Raw genomic sequence first — 24,727 nt, forward strand, 5'->3', positions numbered from 1 at the left:
GTTGTGATTCTTTTTTTAAATTTTTCCTTGAATGGGCTACCAAAACGACAGAGAATTCCATGGAAATCAGTCAAACCAGATTTTAGCATCTTCAGTTGTAAGTTGTGTACTAAATGGTTTGAACAGTGGAGAATTATCAGTTGTCAGCCCTCAACATTGAGCGCTTTTTGAGAATTTGCAGGTAAACACTTGGAGCACACAAGGCTTGACGATACTTTCAAGGTAAATTTTTACCGATGCTCCATATTTATCAACTGAGAGTATTGCTTTGACATTGCTTTTCAATGAACATCAACTTTCTAACCTTGTGTACATGCTGGGGTTATCAGAAATGGTGAGACCTTTGGAGAAAGACGGCCAAGAGCAAAGGCATACAAAGCACAAAAGCTTTAAGGTTCAATTTCCAGTCTCATTTCAGCTGTGGTGATAGCAGGGGTCGCTACGATTGGCCTGAAAGCCTCAAGACTAGAAATGAAACTTGCACCAAATCACTATCCAGTGACATATTGAAAATGCATGTGCACGCGCTCATCATCAAATTAGGATAGGATTGGTTTAGGTTAATGATAATGAGCACTGATTGGATGAAGGTGCTAAATCAACTTGACAGCCTCAACTTGGATCATAGAATTTACAGAAGGAGGCCATTTGGCCCATCGAGTCTGCACCGGCACTTGGAAAGACACCCTACTTAAGCTCACGCCTCCACCCTATCCAAGTAACCCAGTAACACCACCTAATTTGTTGGACACTAAGGGGTAATTTAGCGTGGCCAATCCACCTAATCTGCACATCTTTGGACAGTGGGAGAAAACCAGAGCACCCGGAGACGCAGACACGGGGAGAAAGTGCAAACTCCACACAGTCACCCGCCCGAGGCTGGAATTGAATCTGGGACCCTGGAGCTGTGAGGAGCAGTGCTAACCACTGTGCCATGCCTATGATCTGTCTTTGATGACTGGGCATCAATCCTGCTGTCTGAACAAACACACTTTTAGCATTGGTAATGACCAGTGATCAGAGCTGAGATTTCCCCCTCCCCCCCTTCATTTCTGTCTTGCCTCCTTCCTACCCCAGTAACGTTAAGACCAGTTATAAAGCTCCTGTTGCTGCCCAGCTAAGATTTGCTATCAGCCCGGACCAGGACTAAGGGTTTAAATAAAAGCAGAAAATGCTGGAAAAGTTCAGCAGGTCTGACATAATCTGTGGAGGAAGAAACGGTTAATGTTTCGAGTCGAACACGACTTCTTCAGAACACTCCTATTTGAGCATTTTCTGTTTTCCGATTTGGAGCCTTTGTTGTGTGTCGCTTTTATTTTAGGAACAAGGACTTTCCATTGAGCTATAGGGAGGGGGTGACTTGAAGATTTGAAACACATGTGTTTACTGCATGGTAAGACAACACCCACCCCCTGATGTCCATGTACTTTGTTCTCTTTGCTTTCCGACTTTGTAAAAAGAAACATCATTTATAGAGTTCAGAATGAACTGTGATCTGTAAAACAAAAGCCTAGCAATGGAGCAAGCGAATAAAGAACATATCCTACTGCTGACAATGGTAAAACTATATTCTGTGCTCATACACAAAGAATAGTATTTGTATTTAGAAAGTGCCTCCTCAGGGCGGCACGGTGGCACAGTGGTTAGCATTGCTGCATACGGCGCTGAGGACCCGGGTTCGAATCCCGGCCCTGGGTCACTGTCCGTGAGGAGTTTGCACATTCTCCCCGTGTCTGCATGGGTTTCACCCCCACAACCCAAAGATGTGCAGGATAGGTGGATTGGCTACGCTAAATTGCCCCTTAATTGGAAAAAATAATTGGGTACTCTAAATTTATTTTTAAAAAAAAGAAAGTGCCTCCTCTTACCAACATCTCAAATGCTCGATAAAGTAAATTACCTTTGAAGTACAATGATTTGAGATGGCAAGGAAACCTTGTACGGGGATCTAGGAAAAAGCTTAACTTTTTTCCTCTTATTCCCAGTTACCTTGGGAGTTTTTATGACACCCTGTGTAAGAATGTTGCTCTTTTGTCATGGTTTGAGCCGAGAGGGGACGAAAGTTTTAATTTAAAAAAAAAATAAATTTAGAGTACCTAATTCATTTTTCCGAAATAAGGAGCAGTTTAGCATGGCCAACCCACTTACCCTGTGCATCTTTGGGTTGTGGGGACGAAACCCACGCAAACACAGGGAGATGTGCAAACTCCACACGGACAGTGACCCAGGGCCGGTATCAATTCTGGGACCTTTGTGCCGTGAGGCAGCAGTGCTAACCACTGCGCCGCCGTGCTGCCCTCGAGTTTTAATTTTTATAGTCCTGTGTACAATTACTTTCCAGCGAACATCAGGATCCATAATCTGGCAGTAAGTATTTTTACCACAGATGGAGATTGCTCGCTTGGGAAAAGAAAGTGACATACGTTATTGAGGGTGCCATTCTGGAGGTTTAAACCATATTAAGGTTGATTGCGGCTGCACCTAACTATGTATTTGATGCAGATTGAAATATGAAGAACAAAGTTCACAGAAAACTTGCAATGCAATTAGTGAGCCAAAGATCGATTTCAGTAACGATCAGATCTGGTTCAGACACGCTGCAAGGAATTCAACATTAGGGCAAACTACATTAGCAAATGTTTTGTTGGTATGGATTTGATGGGCCAGATAGCTTCCTGTGCCGTAATGTCTCTGAAGCTTTATTCATCAGCAGCGCATGGGCCTTTGAACTTCAGCCAATGGAAAAATCCTTTTTATTTTCTCCCTCATACTTGCTGACCTATTAGAGGTTTCTACGAGGGCTAGATGCTCCCCCGGCACCTTCTCAAACTCCTGATGGCTGGAGTATTTTTCCACAGGCCTCCAGTTTATGTCTTCTCATGATGGTCACACTGATGTACAAATCTCAGCGTGCTGACTCCAATTGTAATGCGGACGCTGCCACTTTGGGCGAAATTGGGCCACTTGCCGCAAACTGGGGTTGTCCTTGGGATCTTCCTGTTGTATGAGGCTTGTGAAGGCTACTCCTTCATTTAAATCAGTTGAACCTCTGGGAGAGCCAGTGACATTTATGTAAAAGTTATTACTTCCACCTCTGAAATACTCCAGACGAGTGGTGAGAAAAGTTTTTTTTATAAACTTAAGAAGAAAAGGTCAAACCAGATGGAACAAAATAACATTTGAAGTATTAGCACAGTGAGATAACAGGAATGTAGGAACATTTTTAATTTTAGAGGTCTTTGGGGTTAATATTCAGTTATACAGCCTTTTCTGTTGTTTAAGCTTTACTGCTGTTACAGCATTTCTTTATTTTAAATCTGCCTATGGTTTACAGAACCAGAGCATCTGCTGGCCAGTCTTATAGGTTGGAAAATACTCGCGGGAGCATATATAATAGAGACGATGGGGGTGGAGCGGGAAAAAGGAAGTTGGATGCTAAACCCAAATAAAATACGGTCACTGTCTCAATTGATCAGTATTGTACAGTTAATTCTCAGTGTTGGGTTGGATTTAGAATCCTTACAGTGGAGAAGGAGGCCATTCGGCTCATCGAGTCTGCGCCGACCCTCCTGCAGAGCATCCTACCTAGGCCCAAGTCCTCCTCTGCCCTATCCCTCTAACCCACACACCTTTGGACTGTTTTGGCCATTTAGTTGTTACTGTTGCTGCATCATCATTTAGTTTAGGCTCTCACCAGTTTCTGGAGTTCTTTTTTTAAATGTAAAGTACCTAAATCATTTTTTTTTCCAATTAGGGGGCAATTTAGCGTGGCCAATCCACCTACCCTGCACATATGGATTGTGGGGGTGAGACCCACGCAGACATGGGGAGAATGTGCAAATTCCACACGGATAGTGACCCGGATCGAACCTGGGTCCTTGGTACCGTGAGGCAGCCGTGCTAACCACTGCACTACCATGCTGCCTGTGTTTTTGAAGTTCTAAAGAATAACGTATGTCACGGGTGACGAGCTGATGTAGGGCAGCACAGTGGGTGGCACTGTTGCTTCACAGCACCAGGGTCACAGGTTCGATTTCCAGCTTGGGTCACTGTCTGTGTGGAGTCTGCACGTTCTCCCTGTGTCTGTGTGGGTTTCCTCCTGGTGCTCCGGTTACCTCCCACAAGTCCAGAAAGACGTGCTGTTGGGTGAATTGGATATTCTGAATTCTCCCTGTGTATCCGAACAGGTGCCGGAACGTGCCGACTGGGGGCTTTTCACAGTAACTTCATTTCAGTGTTAATGTAAGCCTACTTGTGACAATAAAGATTATTATAATTTCTGAAATATAAAAATTGTGATGGGTGTGACTATAGGTTATTGGAATATTGTTCATGTCTATAATGCCAACTTTAATCTCTGCTGCTAAAATGTGCTAAAGGATACAAATGAGTTGTCAATGTGTTTAAATCCATTTAAACAGCAGATGGAGCACTGGAATATGTCAGTGGGATCATAACAGTGAGTGAATGTGTTGTTGACAAGCTCTTTCCAGTAGAGGTCAGTAGACATATAAGCAGTAGGAACTTTGGCTGGTTTTCTCCTTTCTATGATGTGGAGATGCCGGCGTTGGACTGGGGTGAACACAGTATTGGTGCTTAACCTGGTGTAAGACTTCCTACTGTTCTCCTTTCAAGGCCAGGGCATGCTGCATCCGATGGTGCTGCATTTATTACCTGGGGTCGAATCTGGAACCTTCTGGTCTGTTGCTCAGTACGACACCAAACAATTCCATTACAAACTATCACTGGGGGATTCCACCTTTATTTGTATTGCAACCTGTTCTTGATTGTGTCATCAGTTTTCAGAGAGCAGGTACCATTTGTGAAACATAAAGGCACAATATAGTCAGTAAACTGTCCATTGTGTTCTCTGTACTGCTGCAGAGCTCAGAAATTGGACAGGCGCTCACTCTCTCTGGGTTGCTCTGTTTGAGTTTCGAACAGTTGCCTGACACCGGCATTGGTGCAGACCTGGGAAAAGATTGCTTGGGGAAGGAACTGCAACCTGTCTCTGTAACAGTATATGGAAGCAAATAGCAACGGTTAGGAAAATTTGGAAACTGCACCAGGGCTGCAGAGCAGAAATTGTGATTTGGTTGGGAACTAACCATAGAATTCCTGCAGTGCAGGAGGCCACTTGGCCCATCGAGTCTGCACTGTCCCTTCGAATGAGTACTCTACCCATGCCCAGTCCCCCCCCTATCCCCATAACCTATCCTGCACATCTCTAGACACCAAGGGATAATTTAGCATGCCCAATCCACCTAACCTGTATATCTTTGGACTGTGGGAGGAAACGAGCACCCGGAGGAAATCCATTCAGACATGGGGAGAACATAAAAACTCCACACAGTGACCCTAGGCTGGAATTGAACCCAGGTCCCTGGTGCTGTGAGGCAGCAGTGCTAACCACTGTGACAGCATGCCGCCCAATATATCACTGTTACGGAAAAGGAAGACTTGCGTTTACATTGCGCCCATTTCACAACTTCAGGAAGTCCCAAAGCAGTTGACAGCTATAATCCAGTCAGTAGTGATGTCGGAAATGCTGCAGCCAATCTGTGCATAGCAGGGCCCTACCAACAGCAACGTGACAATGATCCGATAATCTGTTTTAGAAACTGAGTTGAAGACTTGACATCGGCCAACGCAACTCCACATCTTTGTTTAAATAGCTATTTTTTTATCCACCTGGGTGGGCAGATGGCAAAGATGACTGGATTTGGCGTTCTGAAAGGTAACACCTCCAAGGTACAAGTGTCAGTCTAGCTGACATGTTCAAATCTCTGGATCAACCCACAACCTTCTGAGCTCGAGGTATCAGCACGACCATTGAGTCCAGGTCGGCACATAACAATCTGAAGTAAATCTCTTAGAAAGAAATATAAAGGGACAATAATCAGCAGTTCCATACAGGTATTGCTGGCACTCGTGACTCACTCTCGTCTGTCAACAAATGTTCTTTTAGCAATGCCTGCATAGTCCCTGTGGCAAGGGTCAAGAGGAAGGGAATGAGACACAATTATTTCAAACGGCAATGTAAATATTTTAAGTGTTTACTTTTTATGAATCGATCGGCTTGGTTGATTTTTTGAAGCACCCACTCAACTTTTTTATCAATTATCCCTTCACGATATCGGCGCTCCTCTAGTTCCGGTATCTTCAGCTTCCCCAATTTTAGTTGTTCTGCCTTTGATTGCAGTCCTTTGAACTGCCGAGGCCCAAAGCTCAAATTTATTCCTAACCTCTCTTATCAGATGTACCTTAAAACCTCTCTGACAGGGCATTTGGTCACCTGCCCGAATATCTCCTTACGTGGCTCAATGTCAAATTTTGTTTGACACTTGCTCATGTGCAACGCCTTGGGATATTTTAGGTTTAAGGTATTGTATAAATACAAGTTGTTGTGATGAATGTAGTCCAACAAAGTGGTTGGAAGTAACGAGATGAACTGCAGTTGCACACAACTTAGTTTTGTTCACATCCGTCGAACCATTACAGTGCAGAAAGAGGCCATTCGGCCCATCAGGTCTGCACCGACACTCTGAAAGGGCACCCCAACCAGGCTCCCGCCCTATCCCTGCAACCCCATAACTGCACTTCTCCCGCATGTTGATTAAGAAACTTTGAACCATGTGGAAAGTTGTTCGCATTGACATATCATCACCACAGAATGGTAGCAAACAGGTCAGCTGCAGTTCTCCACGTTGTCTGTTCAAGGTGTCAGTGACCCTCCTCCCGTGTTGTCATGTCTCTTGATTTTCAAACTGCTGCTCCGAGTCAGGCTGAAACTCATGTAAACCTTTCCTTTTCCACAAGACGGAATGAGGTTTTTAAAAATAAAAGTGCTCTTGGAATGTGCTTGACCAAGCCAGCATTTATCACCAACCCTTCTTGAACAGCTGTGGTCCATGTGGCTCAGGTACGCCCACAGTATTTTTTCCTGTAGCCGCTTGATACAACTATATGAGTTGCTCAGCCATTTCGAAGGGCAGTTTTCAGATATGTTCCTAACATTGCTGTGGATCTGAATCCCATGTAGGCCACACTGGGTAAAGGTACCCTGAAGGGCATTAGTGTTTTTTTTTAATTTTTAGAATACCCAATTCTTTTTTTTCAAATTAAGGGGCAATTTAGCGTGGCTAATTCACCTACCCTGGGTTCTGGGGGTGACACGGGAAGAATGTGCAAACTCCACACGGACAGTGACCCGGGGCCGGGATCGAACCCGGGTCCTTGGCCCCACGAGGCAGCGTGCTAACCATTGCGCCACCGTGCCGCACCTGAAGGGCATTAGTGAACCTGAATCCATAGAATATCTACAGTGCAGAAGAAGGCCACCCGGCCCATCAAGTCTGCACTGACCCTCTGAAAGTGTATTCCATCTTGGGCCACTCCCCTGCCCCATTCCCGTAACTCCACCTCACCCGCACATCTTTGGTCTATGGGAGGAAACTGGAGCATCCAGAAGGAACCCACGCAGATTAACCGTTCCATCCCAAATGTTAAGAGCAAAGGCATCATGATTACTTTGGACCAAGACAGTTAATTTATTTTTCTTGGTCACTTTATCAGGGTTAAAGTTATAGTCATGTAATTGCTTGACATTGTACCTTTTTTGTACTGATATTATGAATTCAATTCTATCTAGATTGTACAGAGCAGGCTAGTACAGGATTTTGTGTTCAAGGGAGCTCTATTGTATTCAGCCACTTGACATCAGCGATGCTATTTATGGAATAGTCGGCAGAATTTAATAAGATTTTTCTCTGCACAAAACCAATTGCAATTTTTTTCCGGCACTCTCTTATGTATGAATCATAGGCTATTCGGCCCATTGAATCTATACCAGCACTCCGAAGGAGTACTCTACCTAGGCCCACACCCCCGCTCTATCCCATAATCCCGTGCATTGATCATGGTCAATCCACTTAGCTTGCACTCCACTGTCCGTGTGGAGTTTGCACATTCTCCCTGTGTCTACGTGAGTCTCACCCTTACAACCCAAAGATGTGCAGGGTAGGTGGATTGGCCACGCTAAATTGTCCCTTAATTGGAAAAAAAATGAATTGGGTACTTTAAATTTTTTTTTAAAAAAATGCTTGAATGCACTGCCTGAGAGTGTGGCCAAGGCAGATTCAATTATGGCTTTCAAAAGAAAATTGAATAATTACCCAAAGAGAGAGAAAAAAAAAACACTTGTAGGGCTACGCAGAAAAGGGGCAGCAGTGGGACTGGCTTAGTTTCTTCTTTGATCTCTTTTAAGCACAAAGCTGACAAGGTTTGATTAAAGCCTTCAAAACTGTACCTCAAAAACAAAATAGTACGTAGAACAGTAGGCCTCCTCTTTTGTAAACATTCTATGATTTAAGTCCTGATTAAACATTTGGGTTGGGTTAGCTGATCTCTGCCAGTGCAATAGGAAGGACACTCCGATTAACCCCAGTTACACGGTTAGAAAGGTAGTGCGTGTCCCCGGTCCTGACATAGACATAGAATTTACAGTGCAGAAGGAGGCCATTCAGCCCATCGAGTCTGCACCGGCTCCCGGAAAGAGCACCCTTCCCAAGGTCAACACCTCCACCCTATCCCCATAACCCAGTAACCCCACCCAACACTAAGGGCAATTTATCATGGCCAATCCACCTAACCTGCACATCTTTGGACTGTGGGAGGAAACCGGAGCACCCGGAGGAAACTCACGCACTCACGGGGAGGATGTGCAGACTCCGCACAGACAGTGACCCAAGCCGGAATCGAACCTGGGACCCTGGAGCTGTGAAGCGATTGTGCTATCCACAATGCTACCGTGCTGCCTCTGTGGTCATATATCCTGACCACTGGTACAGTGTTTCGTGATATATCAGCCAACATTGGGTGAGGGCAGGATTGAGCTCGCTGTGACGGACTCCACAGTCGAACAGCCTCCTGATACTCACTTTCTACATTCAGAAATTAAGAATAGTGACTTGGGTGTGGTCGCAGGGAGCACGATAAGGTCCAGACTGCAAACACTTCCTGAAAGAAGTGGAGAGAAAAACTGAGTCTTTTAAAAAAAGGTAGAATTATCATACATCCTGTTGCAATATCACACAAAGTGAAAGTTATTCGGGAAAATAGAGGTTATTAAAAAAAACGAGGTTGATTTTTGCTAGGGTGTAGTGGTATATTATTTATAGTTACAGAATGACGCTGGCCCTTACGTATCAGACCCTGACTGGCATTTAGCCTCTTCATCCTCATTGAATACACTTAATATCTTATACCACTAAACTTAAAATTACATATTTCTCATCTCCGAGGTCTTTGCTTCCTCTTCCCCCGGCTGTATTACTGGCTAAATAGCATGACAGGGTGGAAAGTGCAGCTGAAGGAGGGTGTAGGCAGATCATCACACAGTCTAAGATCACTACCATGCAGAGGACACCATGATGGGTGGGGGATTACTCATGTGGGAGGCCAGCTCTGCTGCTCGGCTTTGCTTGTGCTTTACCACCAAACTAAAACGTCAAATATCTTCCAATAACAGAGGGCGAAGGATTCTGCCCACTCTCCTCCCCTTCGCCCCCCCCCCTCAGTCACACCCACACTGCACACGTCAGCTCTATCTGGGCTTTACCCCTCCCCCACAAAGCACTGGCACAGATCCAAAAAGCTGCTGACTGCCAAGAAAGAATCACAGTCATTAGCCTGGTGTCTGTCTCTCCCTTTGTCTCTCTCAACGTGGATCGAATAAGCCAGTTTGTTCAATGCATAAGACAGTAAACTGGGCACATTATAGATTCAGCCCCAAGACGTGTTCACTTCTTATTTTTTTTAAACTTTCTCTTCCTTCTTTTTTTGTATTGAATTCAAATTCAAATTCTGCCACGGTGGGATTCGAACCTGGGGTCCCCAGAGCAACACACTGGATCTCCGGATTACTCGTCCAGTGACAATACCGCTGCACCATTGGCTTCCCCAAACAGCAGGCTGGTTAGCTGAGTTGGCTCACTGTGGATCAGAATGATGCCAACAGTGCAGGGTTTGATCCCCTGCTCCAATTGGCCTGCCTCCTCACCCTGGCCCCTTGAGTAAAGTCTGCAAAAGCCGTGGCTTGACCAAAGGAAGAGCAAGAACCACCATTTGATAAATTTGACCACCTGTAGCCGCAGATTGTTTTTATACTGTATGGGATTGGGGAATGGTGGCGGCACTGTGGCGCAGTGGTTAGCACAGGTGCCTCATGGCGCAGAGAACCCCAGGTTCAATCCAGGTCACTGTCCGTGTGGAGTTTGCACATTCTCCTCGTGTCTGCGTGGGTCTCATCCGCACGACCCAAAGTTGTGCAGGGTAGGTGGATTGGCCACGCTAAATTGCCCCTTAATTGGAAAAAAAGAATTGGATACTTCAAATTTAAAAAAACATTGCAGTCAAACCCTAGACCTATCCTTGCTTAACAATGACAGACGCACAGCTTCCAGTAAGGAATTGAGTGTTTTATGTAATGATGGAACCATCAATTCACCAGACACGTGTTTCCGATGTGAATCTAGGCTTTAATTGACTTACTTCAGAGCCAGCCTGTTACCTGTTGATGAACTCGTAGTGACCCAGGCTGACTCTGGACACGGGTATTTATACAGCTGCACTAGGGGGAGGAGTCGTGGGCGGAGCCAAGGGTGGAGCCCAGTACAAGTTCCTGAGTGCTCCCAGCGCTACTCCCCCTAGTGGTAGGATAGCGCTACTGCGCTTACAAAGACAGGGGACACCCTGTCAGACAAAGACAAAGACAGTCCATCAGGGGCAACACGGTAGCATGGTGGTTAGCATAAATGCTTCACAGCTCCAGGGTCCCAGGTTCGATTCCCGGCTGGGTCACTGTCTGTGCGGAGTCTGCACGTCCTCCCCGTGTGTGCGTGGGTTTCCTCTGGGTGCTCCGGTTTCCTCCCACAGTCCAAAGATGTGCGGGTTAGGTGGATTGGCTATGCTAAATTGCCCGTAGTGTCCTAAAAAGTAAAAGGTTAGGGGGGGGTTGTTGGGTTACGGGTATAGGGTGGATACGTGGGTTTGAGTAGGGTGATCATTGTTCGGCACAACATTGAGGGCCGAAGGGCCTGTTCTGTGCTGTACTGTTCTACTTATCTACAGTGTGAATTAACATATATACATTTATATTACATTCACCACATGTAATTCCCTCTTTGCACTCCCGAGTATAGGGACACTGACAGGACCAGTGCTTACCTTACAGGGGAGGAGGTGGGTCAACCATGCAAAGGTTCAGATCGGAGCACTTATATTTAATGAGACATTTATTCTACAAACTACCGACTTAATCTGATAGCAAATCTGCACAGGTATATCGAAAAGGATTTGATCTAGAATTCCAAAGAACGGGTGTGAAATGAATCCTATTCTATCATAAAAGTATGTAAATAGATGAAACTCGAAGGACACAGTGTGTCAATGGCAAGCCATCAGAGACCATGGGCGGCATTCTGCGTTCTGCAGAATGCCACCGGCCGTGTTGGTACCCCTATCCCACCGTACCACCCTCCCCAACCACCCACCACCCACCACCAGGGCATCATACGGTCCACCCAAGGGCCACTCCCACAGTAGCGCCTACAGAGGGCGCCGGATGGCGGCCGCAGAGCGTAACCCTAGCATGCGTAGTGCCAGCCAACGGTACCCCTGGCAGCAGGGGCGAGAGCCAAGGCCGGGCACCTTCGGGGCCAGGAATGTGGGAAGGGGGGACATGCGGGGGCAGGGTCTGCAGTGTCAATCAGGGCCACCGTATAGCCCATTGGGCCTGGTTGGGCACTGGGGTATGTGCCATGCTAACATGTCAGCCTTTCACCCCCAGCAGACAATGAATATTGGAATTCAACCAGCAATGTGGGCCTTCCTCCTAGTCACCGCAGCCCTGGGGGATGCCTTGCGGCTGTACAAGCTGGAGCTGCTCGAGGAGGAGGAAGCTGCAGCAGCGGAGCCTGCCCCAGAGGATCAGTGGCCAACTGCTGAGGAAGGAGAGCCAGCCGCACAACAGGCTGAGGAGCAGGAAATGCAAAGGAGCCGCCACATGAGGTCTCGCTTGTATCGGCAGCACCTGTCATTCGAGGACCTGCCAGACCGGGCATGACGTTGAAGACTCCACCTGCGCAGGGTGACCATGCGGCATATCTGCCAGATGATGGTGCACCTGGGATGGCGGGGAAATGGAAGAGGGCACCCACTCCCGGTTGCCCTGAACGCCTAGACAACAGGGTCCTTCCAGGTGCCGAATGAAGACCTGTCTGGAATCTCAGAGAGGCCAGTGAACAGGTGCATCTACGTCGTCATGGAGGCCCTGTATGCCCAGTCGGCATATTACATCCATTTCAATGTGGACCAAGCCTGCCACGATGTCCAGGCAGCGGGGTTCACTGTCATTGCCGAGATGCCCTGGGTCCAGGGGGCGATCGACAGGATGCATGACGCTTTACCAGAACCTGTAGATGACAGGCCGCTCCACACAAACTGAAAAGGGTTTCACTTGATGAAATGTGTAGCTGGTGTGTGACCATCAGATGCGCGTCATGCACATCTGTGCCCGATACCCGGACAGTCTGCACAACCTCTTCATCCTGGCACACTTGACAGTTCCCGGCCTCTTCAAGGCTCACCCCCGACTGGAGGGGTTTGCTCTTGGGCGACCGGGGTAATCCACTGTGGTCGTGGCTGATGACTCCTATCTGGAGGCCACAGACCGATGCGGAGACCCACAATAACGACATAAATGCAGCGACCAGGGGCGTGATCGAACACTGCTTCAGCATCCTGAAGATGCGGTTCCGGTGCCTGTACCGCTCTGGAGGATCCCTCCAGTATAGCACTGGCAGGGTTGCCCGCATCGTGGTGGCGTGCTGCGTCCTCCACAACATCGCCCAGCAGACGTGCGACGTGCTGGAGGAGGATGAACGCCAGTCCTCATCCAACAAGGAGGATGCAGGGGAGGGTGTGGATGGGCAGAACATGGGGCCAGGGCAGGTTCAGGTGGCCGCACAACATGTGCGCCAGAGACGCTCTGATCGCCTCCAGGTTCATCAACTAGGCGGGAGGACTAGCCAGGGGCATGGACACCACATCCCCCCCCCCCCTCCCCCACCATGTGATGCGTCAGGGACAGGAGGAAGGGGGGGTGCCCGAGGTGCTGCTTGTGTTCCGGCACTTCCCCTGCGGGAGTGACCGGCATGGGCCCCATCACCTCCTCCTCCCTCGGGGTGCCCGATGGGCTACTCCGTGAAACTGGGATGCGAGTGGAGCTAACCCTTGAGGCTGGCCCGCCATCTGGCCCTGCCAGTCTGTGAGTCCGGCTACCGTCACCTCCTCAAGAAATTCAATCAAATTTGTACGGTAAGACCTCCCTCTGACAAAGCCATGTTGACTATCCCTGATCAAACCTTGCCTCTCCAAGTGGAGATAAATTCTCCCCTTCAGGAATTTCTCCAATAGTTTCCCAGCACTGACGTGAGACTCACTGGTCTGTAGTGCTTTGGTTTATCTCTACAGCCCTTCTTAAATAGTGGGGCCAGATTATCTGTTCTCCAGCCCTCTGGCATGTCCCCATGGCCGGAGAGGAATTATAAATTTTGGTCAGATCCCCTGCAATCTCCTCCTTCATCTCCCATAGTAGCCTGGGACACAATTCATCCGGACATGGAGATTTGTCCACTTCTAAGCCTGCCAACAACTCCAATACCTTGTCACTCCCTATGTCAATTTGTTCAAGAACCTCACAGTCTCTCTCTTTGAGTTCCATACCTATCTCCTCATTCTCTTGGGTGATTGTTTAACCATGTTATTAGCCAGAATGCCAGGGAGAACCCCCAACTCTTCTTCTGCTTAGCGCCAAGGGATCTTTGACGTCTGACTTGAGAGGTCCAATAGGGCCTTGGTTTCCACATTTCATCCAGCACCTTTGACAGTGCTGCACTCCCTCAATAGCGCAGAGAGTGTTGGGCTAGAATCTGTGCTCAGTCCCCGGAGTGGGACTCCAAACCCACAATGTTTCAACTCAAAGAATTGAGCGTTACCTATTGTAGTGGAATTTGCACCAGAATCAGGAGGCTATGCCCGCGAGGAGTAAATGTCTGCACAGCCAAAGTGCCCGTGATGAGGGGATGGCTGAGAGTTCTGATTCCATCTCGCACCAAAAACAAAAATCAAAAACACTTGAAAGGAAAAAGGACAACATCGTGGGATTCCAAATCTCCTGAACAACAGCCAGTAGAGATTTAGTCTCCCAGCTCCAAGATGTAACTCCCATTCTTGGTTTAACTGCTATTCGCACTTGCGTGTTGCCTTGGAATGAGTGTACAGCTCTGTGGGACACAGGGAGACTGCCCATAGAACAGTGGTGGGCAACGAGAGCCACATGTGTGGCCCATCTGGGCTCTGAGTGCGGCCCACGAACATTTTGTGGACCGTTGCTCACACACAAGGTTGCCACATTTCGCTGATTTCCGTCCACGTAGATATTTTCCGACTATTACGGCTGATGTGATGCACACGTAAAGGGCGAGTGAAGCGAAGTTCGTGCTTATTGTTCACAACATTGACTGTGAGAGGCGTTTGCTCCCTATGTATCCAAATTGTAAATAATGTTCTTGTTTTTAACCATTTAAAGTTAATACATAAATAATTAAACATTTGGTACAACTTGTTCTGAAATATTTGGTGTGTATTAAATATATTTAATCTTAATCATGGGGTCATGGTTCATGAACAAGTCCTATTTCAATCTTGTGGCTGCCTGAGATGAAGGAGGGTTACTCATGCGGCCCAATCACTAGACCAGGTTGCCCATCACCGCCACTGAGTTACGCCACCATAGTTTCCAATAGATCAATCATGGCTGGTATTGATAAAGGGTCCGATTGTACGGCCTTGTTGCGCCTGATTCGGTGATACGACAGGTCTGAAAAATCTCGCGAGAGGCCTCTCATGGGTTCCAACATTCGGAACGCCTCACTAAACTCTCCCAAGACTCCGCGATCTGGAACTCGTCCTCATTGGGCAGGATCCAGATTTACATATTCAAGTGAGCAGTTAGGATCGCTTGAACGTGTCTGCGTCGGAGTACCCAAGGCAAGGGATTGAACGTCCACACCTGGGAGATGACGGCGTGATGTTGTTCAGCAAATGACCGAGGGGTGGGTAACAGTGTAAAACCCCTCGGTCCGGGTCTTCAATACACCAATGTATAAAAGAAACATGACAATGTAAATATTTAAGAAAGAACTGTAACATAAAGAAGGATATGTGTGAAATGTCATCCCAATTGAATGGAAGAAAGACAAGTGAGTGTGTATCTTTGGAAATGTACAGTCAAGACAATTTGAAATGTTCTGTAATGTTTATTATAAATTTTATGAATAGGGCAGCACGGTGGCACAGTGGTTAGCATTGCTGCCTACGGCACTGAGGACCCGGGTTCGAATCCCGGCCCTGGGTCACTGTCCGTGTGGAGTTTGCACATTCGCCCCGTGTTTGCGTGGGTTTCACCCTCACAACCCAAAAGATATGCAGACTAGGCCACACTAAATTGCCCCTTAATTGGAAAAAATAATTGGGTACTCTAAATTTATATTTTAAAAAATCTTTTATGAATAAAGTATATTTTTTGGAACACACACCGAACACACTCCAGGGACACACACCGAAGCAAACATCAACTGCTGCTGGAAGATCATCAACTCGATGAAAGACGCTCTTTGGTCTGCCCGAAACTTGCTGATCTTCCAGTGCAAAGAATTGTCCTCAACCGAGTGTTGCAGACTGGCACATTCCAAGGTCCAGGACTATGTGCTGAGGGACGCACTCAAGCTTGGGGCAGCTGCCGCCAAGGCGCAATGGGGAAAGACCACTGTGTAAGGTCTTACCAGCAAATGTACACCGAGGGGTGGGTAACAGTGTAAAACCCCTCGGTCTGTGTCACTAACACTCCAATGTATAAAAGAAACATGACAAAGTCAATATTTAAGAAAGAATTGTAACGTGAAGAGGGATATATGTGTAATGTCATCCTAATTGAATGGAAGAATGTCAAGGCAATGTGTAACTTTGATGGAAATGTACAGTCAAGACAATTCGAAATGTTCTGTAATGTTTATTATAGATTTAATGAATAAAGTATATTTTTTGAAAAAAGAAATCTTTAAAAAAAAACGTTGACCAGCTCTAAGAGCACTTGGGGGGGGGGTCCTCCCAGGATATCGGAGGTCCTTGGGTGGTCAGGTTCTGGGCAGGATGGTACCCTGGCACCTGTTGACACCTGGGCACTTTGGCACTGGCAGCTAGGAGTCCCAGGTTGTCCTTGCTGGGGGTCGAGCCCAGGGATACCTTGTCCTTGTGAGGGGGGGAGGGCTTGAGGATCTGTAGCGCATTGGTTAGCACTGTTGCTTCACAGCACCAGGGACCCGGGTTTGATTCCCGGTTGAGTAGCTGTCTGTGCAGAGTCTGCACGTTACCTCTGAGTCTGCGTGTGTTTCCTCCGGGTGCTCCGGTTTCCTCCCACAGTCCAAAGACGTGCAGGTTAGGTGAATTGGATATTCTGAATTCTCCCTCAGTGTATCTAAACAGGCGCTGGAATGTGGCGACTAGGGGATTTTCACAGTAACTTCAGTGCCTCCTTCTGACATGAATAAAATATTATTATTTTCAGTAAGTTGGGACGTTAGGTAGGCCCGGAGGCCGCGGTAGGCAGGGCCCAGAGATCGGGGAGACATTTAAAAATAGCGGCCCGATCTGTTCCTGCACTGACGAAATGAAGTTAAGTGCAGCCTCGATGAGGCGTTCCTCACCAAGACCCAAAAAAGAAACCGAGACCCATTTAATAGCGGGGTCGTTCTCAGCGCTGCAGGCTCTAAGAAACACTCTGGCCAAACGCACCCAAAACCGGACTGTGTTTCTGCTTCGTTAAATCATGCTTAAAGAGTCCAGGGGATCGGAAAAGTTGAGGGAAAACTCTGGCTTTTGGAAAAGGCCAAAAAAAAAGTAGAACAAACTAATTAAGAATCACAGTCTGAGCGTATTCGATAAAATATGGGAAATATCTGTTTCCAATTAGTTCAAAACAAAAGCTGCAAATCGTCTCCTTTATTTTCTTTCTGATACTATCATTGCCAATTCTCTCTTACTTCCAGCTGACTGAAATTGTTTGTCTCACTTTTTGTTTCAGGTAGTACATTAATCTGAACAGGATTTGATACCGATTTGAAGAGATAATTCCTTATAAATCTTGCTCCCTTATATCCTGCCCCCCCCCCCCCCCCCCCCCATTCTCCTTATGACTTAGTGTCTCTATGATTCTCAGTGCTACTCTCATCACCACCACCCTCCCCCCAGCAGTGGATTCAAACACTGCTATTGATTCATGGTGCCTATCAGACCCACACATACACACACACATTCAGTCCTGCTCTTGTCTCTGAGGCTGTCTAAATGTAATGGAAACTTACAGTTCTTTCTGTGTGTGTGTGTGTGTGTGCCTGGCTCGGTTTCTTGTTTTTTTTATTGTCTCTCTCTCTCTACCGCGTTCCCCCTGCCTCCTCACTGGCTCAGTCATGCTCACATTGTCTGTGGCCGATTCTCTCCCTCTCTCTCTCTGGGTCTGTACTCACTCTGTTCCTCCCCCCAGCCTGAGGGAAACGCGTCACTATCTCTCAGAGTCTATGCAAAACCACTCAGGGGGTGGGGAAAAAGATTCTTAAGGAGGCCCATGAAACTTGAAGGCACCATACTCAATGGAGCCAAATCCCTTCATAAACTTGATTGTCGCAACGTTTTGGAGCAATCCAGATTTCTCCACACACTCCAGACAAAATGAATCAATCTTCTCCATACTTACTCATAGATTTTCACAAGGATTTTAAAAGTAAGGTTCCCAGGTTTGTACTGAGATAGGCTGAAGGCCATCTCTTCAGTCACTCCCCAGTTTGCCTCATATTTTTTAATAAATAGCAAACATGCTGGAAATAAATGCAGATCAATGAATGCCTAAAATGAAGTTCCCACATTACTATTACAAAAGGAAAATACTGCAGATGCTGGAAATCTGAAATATATTGTTATTTTCTTTGAATATGTACCATTAGCAGATATTAAACTATTGAAAATTGCAAAAAAAAAAGGTTGTTTGTCTGACAGTCGAGCATCATCCAATTGGGCGGTGAATCTGTGGAACTCATTGCCGCGGAAGGCTGTGGAGGCCAAGTCACTGAGTGTGTTTAAGACAGAGATAGATAGGTTCATGATTAATAAGGGGATCTGGGACAGCACGGTGGTGAAGTGGGTTAGCACTGCAGCCTCTCGGTGCCAAGGTCCCAGGTTCGATCCCGGCACTGGGTCACTGTCCGTGTGGAGTTTGAACATTCTCCCTGGGTTTGCGTAGGTTTCGCCCCCACAACCCAAAAAATGTGCAAGCTATGTGGATTGGCCATGCTAAATTGCCCCTTAATTGGAAAAAATGAATTGGGTACTCTAAATTTATAATAAAAAAATAAGGGGTTATGGGGAGAGGGCAGGAGAATGGGGATGAGAAACATATCAGTCATGATCAAATGGTGGAGCAGACTCAAGGGCTGAATGGCCTAATTCTGCTCCTATATCTTATGGTAATGTATCTTTTGGCTTTCCAATTGGCGTAGGAAAGCAGTGCGTCATAAGGGAGACGTGCTGGCCGACTAATGGCTGGAATGTGATGAGACCTCCGGAAATACATTTAATCGTAGACAGCAACCCTTGAGGGTTTGTTCAGTTTTAAAATCTAGAGACAGTGAGGTTAATCACAGAACTCGCATGCAGATGTCACTGTCTCATTTATCATTGGGGGCAATAGAAATGGTCACTGGTTAACGTGCTCATACCAAATTCCATTGTCCCATCACCCCTTTTGCTTGCTAACCTATACTAGCTCCCAATTAAGAAACACCTCAATTTTTAAATGTTCTGGCTTACAAATATCTCCATGACCTTGCCCCTCTCTATTTCTACAACCTCCTCCAGCTGCTTAACCGCCGTGATATCTGCGTCCTTTAAATTCCACCCCCCTGAGCGTCTCCGATTTTAATCGTTCCACTATTGGTGGGCGTACCTGGACCTTAAGCTCTGGAATACCTTCCCTAAATCTTCAGCCTCTCTATTTTGCTTTCCTCCTTTAAGACGCTCCTTAAAACCTATATACCATCTGTCTAAGTCGCTCCTTAAGTGTCTCAGTCAAATTTTGTTTTATAATGCTCCCATGTGGACTGCCTTGGGTGTTTTCCTGTATTAAAAGTGCTATATAAATGCAAGTTATTGTTGCCACTCTATAAAGAAAATAAAAAGTTGAGAAAACCCCCCAAAATCTGCACCGGCCGCTAAAAATATCAGGCGGCGAATTCTAACCCGCCACGCAAAGATGTGCAATTTACCCAGGCTCAGTTGATGACCCTGTCCGGAGCATCAACTCAACCAAAATCGGGGCAGCACGGTGGCGCAGTGGTTAGCATTGCTGCCTCGCGGCGCCGAGGTCCCAGGTTCGATCCTGGCCCCGGATCACTGTCCGTGTGGAGTTTGCACATTCTCCCTGTGTTTGTGTGTATTTTGCCCCCACAACCCAAAGATGTGCAGGGTAGGTGGATTGGCCACACTAAACTGCCCCTTAATTGGAAAAAATGAATTGGTTACTCTAACTTTATTTTTTTTAAAAACTCAACCAAAATTGGTGAATCCGGTGCCAGGTGGAGACGGAAATCTGCCCGGTTGATGCCAGCCAAAGGGTAAAATCTTCAATTCCCTCTCTCTTTGCACTCCATCCATTCCAACATGACATAACTCACCCTGAGCCCACAAACGACTTGTCAAGTTACCCCCCCCCACCCACCACCTTCAGGTTTTGAGGATTGCAAGGTGTGTGAAATGTTGCATTTTCACCCAGCTGAGTGAAATTGCAACAAATGTAACCAGGGGGAGGGGAAGAGATACTTGCACTAATATCTCTGCTCCTTTATGTGTGTGTGTGTGGGGGGGAGGGGGTGTTAATTAATTATCATGCTTTTGGGGGGGGGGGGGGGGGCTTTGAATGTTTTTTGCATTTTCTTTTAATTTTTTTTTGCATGGACCACCTTAAACGCCTGCAGTGTGACCCAGTTCCCCACCCTCAGAGGGAGCCAGCACCAGGGTGGGGAAGCGCTTTGCAGACATTCACTCTGCACTGTCGGCCATTGCTCGCAGACTCTAATTGTGTGTGTGTGTATGTGTGTGTGGGGGGTGGGGGTGATTTTTTTTTCTGAGGGGTGGGGAGGCAGTTGAATTAGATTTGATTATTTTATTTTTAGGCGGGTGATTTGTTGGGTCTGGAACCCTTACTGCAAATCAGCACCAACCCCCCCCCCCCCCCCCCCAAAAAAAAATCACACCCACACACACACTTCCCCCCACCCCCACCCCCAGGCTGCCTGCTCCAGGCTCGGTCACACCGCCTGGCTTCTCTCCCCACCCTCTCACTCTGAAGCCACCACGGCTCCCCGTCCGTCCGGCCGGCCGCCCGCCCGTCCGTCCGCCGCCTCTGATCCAGGTAAGCAGCCAGCACCAGCTTCAAACCCACTTGACTTTTTTTTTGTGTGTGAGGGGACAAGAAAAAAGGCAGAGAATCTCCAAACCGTGCGCACTAATTCCCTGAGGAAAGGGGGGGGGGGGGGGGGGGGAAGGAGGGAGAGGAGATCTGATCCCAGATCCTGCCACCCATTTATCTTTCTTTCTCTCTCTCTTTCTTTCTTCTCTCCCTAAGAGAGGCATGCGTGCTCACAATTTAAAGCAGCAATGTCTCCTCTTCAACTCCATCTAATTTGGTGGGCCCCACCTGAAGTTGATGTGGCCTCCACTGGCTAAATGTATTTTTTCGCCCACTCTCTCTCTCTTTATTTCGTGCTGCGGCGCTGATTTGCCAGCAGCCACATTGTGGGGTGGGGAGGGAGACGGGAGCGAGGTACCTTCCCTCAAGTGCGTGGTGTTTAACCCACCCTGCTCCTCGCTGTTACCTCCAGTGCGGTGCAGAGGGAGCGGCGTACTGTTGGAGGCGCCGTCTTATGGAGGGGACATTAAGGGCAGCACGGTGGCACAGTGGTTAGCACTGGTTTCACTGCGCCAGGGTCCTAGGTTCGATTCCCGGCTTGGGTCACTGTCTGTGCAGAGTCTGCACGTTCTCCCCGTGTCTGCGTGGGTTTTCTACTGCCCCAGTTTCCTCCCACTAGTCCCGAAAGACGTGCTGTTAGGTAATTTGGACATTCTGAATTCTCCCTCAGTGTATGCGAACAGGCGCCGGAATGTCGCAACTAGGGGCTTTTCACAGTAATGTCATTACAATGTAAGCCTACTTGTGATAATAAAGATTATTATTATAAACCAAGTCCCCCATTTGCAATTCTGGGGTAGACATAAAGGATCCCACAGAACGGTTTCATAGAATGGTAGGGGAGTCCCGGCCAATGTTTATCCATTAACCAACATGGCAAAAACAGATTATCTGATCCTTATCGCACTGCTGCTTTTGGGAGCTTGCTGTGCGTCAGTTGGCTTTGCATTTCCTACATTAGGACAATGGCTACATCTCAAATGTGTTTCATTGGCTGTTAAACGTTTCGAGATGCCCAGTGATGGTGAAAGGCACTATATAAATGCAAATCTGTCTTTTTTTAAACAAGTAATCCTAGTTTGTGGGCGATGATGTGTGTTAAAATGAGTGGGTTCTAATTTTCAAACATTGGGAAATGTGAGCTTTTTCATTGTGTACATGATAGAATTGGGAAATGGTGATTTAGCAAAACAATGTCACCAACAGCATCATTGTATTCCTTCACTCATTGAATGTGGCCAACACTGGCAAAGCTGCCAGATCACTAGTTGATTGAAATGATGGTGGTGGACCCTCTTGAAACAGTTTACAATTGAGCGGCTAGTTCAGAGGCTATGAAGAGTCAATTGCATAGCATGGAATATTGTGTGGCATTTATATATTGTGGTATTTTCTGTATCCATTTATCTATCCTATTTGATCAGTGGTCGAGTGGCAAAACATCCACGCCCATTGAATCCTTTGCCTGCTTCTTTCCAGTTGTCGCTATTAATCAAGCGGCTACTTTGTCCTGGATGCTTTAGAGTTTCTTGAGTTTTGTTGGAGCTGCACTTGCTGCACACGCAAGTGTGGGGCGTATCCCATCACAATCCTGACTTGGACCTTGTAGATGGCAGACTGGCTTTGGAAAGTCACGATACATGTTACTCACTGTAGAATATCCAGCTTTTGATCTGCTCTTTTGACCACAGTATTTATATAGCTGGTCTAGTGATGTGTCTGGTCAATGGTAACCCTGGCATGTTGATGATGGGTTTCAGCGATGGTAACACTGTTGGGCGTCAAAGAGGAATGGTTAGATTCTCTGTTGTTGGACATGGTCATTGCCTGGCACTTGTGTGGCATAAGCATGACTTGCTGGGGCAATAACAGAGGTGCCACAATTGATCTTAGCGGCCTTGGGTTAGGGAGCTGGGTAATGAGTCATTCATGGCCACTACCCGATGCCCCTAGCATCATGAAAGGACAGGACCAGTGCTTGGCTGGCTAGATAGTCAGGTGTTGCTGAGGTCCAGTTGCCCTGCTCAAAGTCATTGTCAAGGTTTGCATGTGAAGAAGTGTCATGGGGAGAGAAGCCAGGGCCAGTGGAACCGCACTTAACAGCTTAATATATTCCTCCTAATTACAATGAAATCACTTCACCCTGGCCCATACTAACCCGGGTATCCCCAAAAGAATTTTACTATCAGAGCCATGGAATCCACGCTCACCTTGATTGACAAACCTATCAATGAATCTCCCTGTTTTAAAAAAAATTAGCTCCGTGTATTTCAAAATGTTTGCAATTCAGTTTCACCTTTTGAATATAAATCTCAACTCTTTTTTTCAATTTCTTCCCTCTCCTGTACCTCATTCAAGCGACCATCAGTCAGTCTTAAGGGTAAATCCAGTAAGAGGTCTTGCAACACCAGGTTAAAGTTCAGTAGGTTTGTTTCAAATCACTAGCTTTCGGAGCACAGCTCCTTCCTCAGGTGAAGGAGCTGCGCTCCGAAAGCTAGTGATTTGAAACAAACCTGTTGGGCTTTAACCTGGTGTGGTAAGACTTCTTACTGTGCTCACCCCAGTCCAACGTCGGCATCTCCACATTGAGGGTAAATGTTAATGGGGAATTTAACCAGGACTGAAATTGCAGTTGAGCCCACCCTGACCTGATCAGGTGGAAGGTTAAATCTTTGTCTCTGTGCCTCATCTATATTGTGGATAAGGGCAGCACCGTGGCGCAGTGGCTAGCACTGAGACTACGGTGCTGAGGACCTGGGTTCGAATCCGGGCCCTGGGTCACTGTCCATGTGGAGTTTGCACATTCTCCCCCTGTCTGCGTAGGTTTCACCCCCACAACCCAGAGATGTGCAGGTTAGGTGGATTGGCCAGGCTAAATTGCCCCTTAATTGGAAAAAATAACAATTGGGTACCCTAAATGTATATTTTTAAAAAATCTGTATAGTGGATAGAATGGGGAAAAATTAAATTCCCAGGCCCTTCCACCAAGTTACACCGAGGGGTTGGATATTGTGTAAAATTCCCTCGGGCTGTACACATCAGAAAATATTTGACATGAAATGTAAACATATATTGCAAAAATAACCTGGAGCTGTAAGTGTAGCGAGCAGCTCCTGAGGTGTATTGAAAAAAAAATAACTGTATTGTACTTCATGTAATGTCAAATTTGAACTGTTTTGTAATGTTTTGTAAGGGCAGCACGGTAGCATTGTGGGCAGCACGGTAGCATTGTGGATAGCACAATCGCTTCACAGCTCCAGGGTCCCAGGTTCGATTCCGGCTTGGGTCACTGTCTGTGCGGAGTCTGCACATCCTCCCCGTGTGTGCGTGGGTTTCCTCCGGGTGCTCCGGTTTCCTCCCACAGTCCAAAGATGTGCGGGTTAGGTGGATTGGCCATGATAAATTGCCCTTAGTGTCCAAAATTGCCCTTAGTGTTGGGTGGGGTTACTGGGTTATGCGGATAGGGTGGAGGTGTTGACCTTGGGTAGGGGGTAGGGTGCTCTTTCCAAGAGCCGGTGCAGACTCAATGGGCCGAATGGCCTCCTTCTGCACTGTAAATTCTATGTAAATGTGCCCAATTAGATGAATAAAATACATTGTTGGGGGAGGGGGGGGATTCCTTTGGTTTAAGGGAGCTCTTGAATTTTTTTTTCCCCAATTAAGGGGCAATTTAGCGTGGCCGATCCACTTACCCCGTACATCTGTTGGGTTGTGGGGGTGAAACCCACGCAGACACTGGGGGAATGTGCAAACTCCACACGGACAGTGACCCGGGACCGGGATCGAACCCGGGACCTCACCGCCGTGAGGCAGCAGTGCTAACCACTGTGCCGCCCTGGCAGCTCTTAAATCTAACTTCTAACATTTTCCTCCAGGTCGGAAACTCTGTTTACCATGACTCAGAATCACTGTTTTTGAAATAGCTTGCGCTTTCGGTGATAAATGACTTGTAAATTTGTGGTCAATATACAGGTTCCTAATTAGTTGGTCCATGCGGATTTCCGGGGCAGATTTTGATCATCTAAGGAGGTCAGAGAGAAATTTTCTAGAGAATTCTTTCCTGCATTTTCTTCGCCTCTCCACCCATAG

At 47.0% G+C, this 24,727-nt stretch overlaps 1 protein-coding gene across 4 annotated transcripts in view; it reads left to right on the forward strand.

The window, feature by feature from the left end:
* Positions 1–20,425: 20,425 nt before the first annotated feature.
* LOC119954200 (NGFI-A-binding protein 1-like) overlaps positions 20,426–24,727 on the forward strand; it is a 59,624-nt gene continuing 55,322 nt past the window's right edge. For all 4 annotated transcript variants that reach the window (XM_038779215.1, XM_038779216.1, XM_038779217.1 and 1 more), the window contains exon 1: positions 20,426–20,581. The gene's annotated coding sequence lies outside the window, so the exon portion shown is untranslated. The remainder of the gene's footprint in view (positions 20,582–24,727) is intronic.

Source organism: Scyliorhinus canicula, chromosome 19, assembly GCF_902713615.1.
Source record: "Scyliorhinus canicula chromosome 19, sScyCan1.1, whole genome shotgun sequence".
Lineage (NCBI taxonomy): Eukaryota > Metazoa > Chordata > Chondrichthyes > Carcharhiniformes > Scyliorhinidae > Scyliorhinus > Scyliorhinus canicula.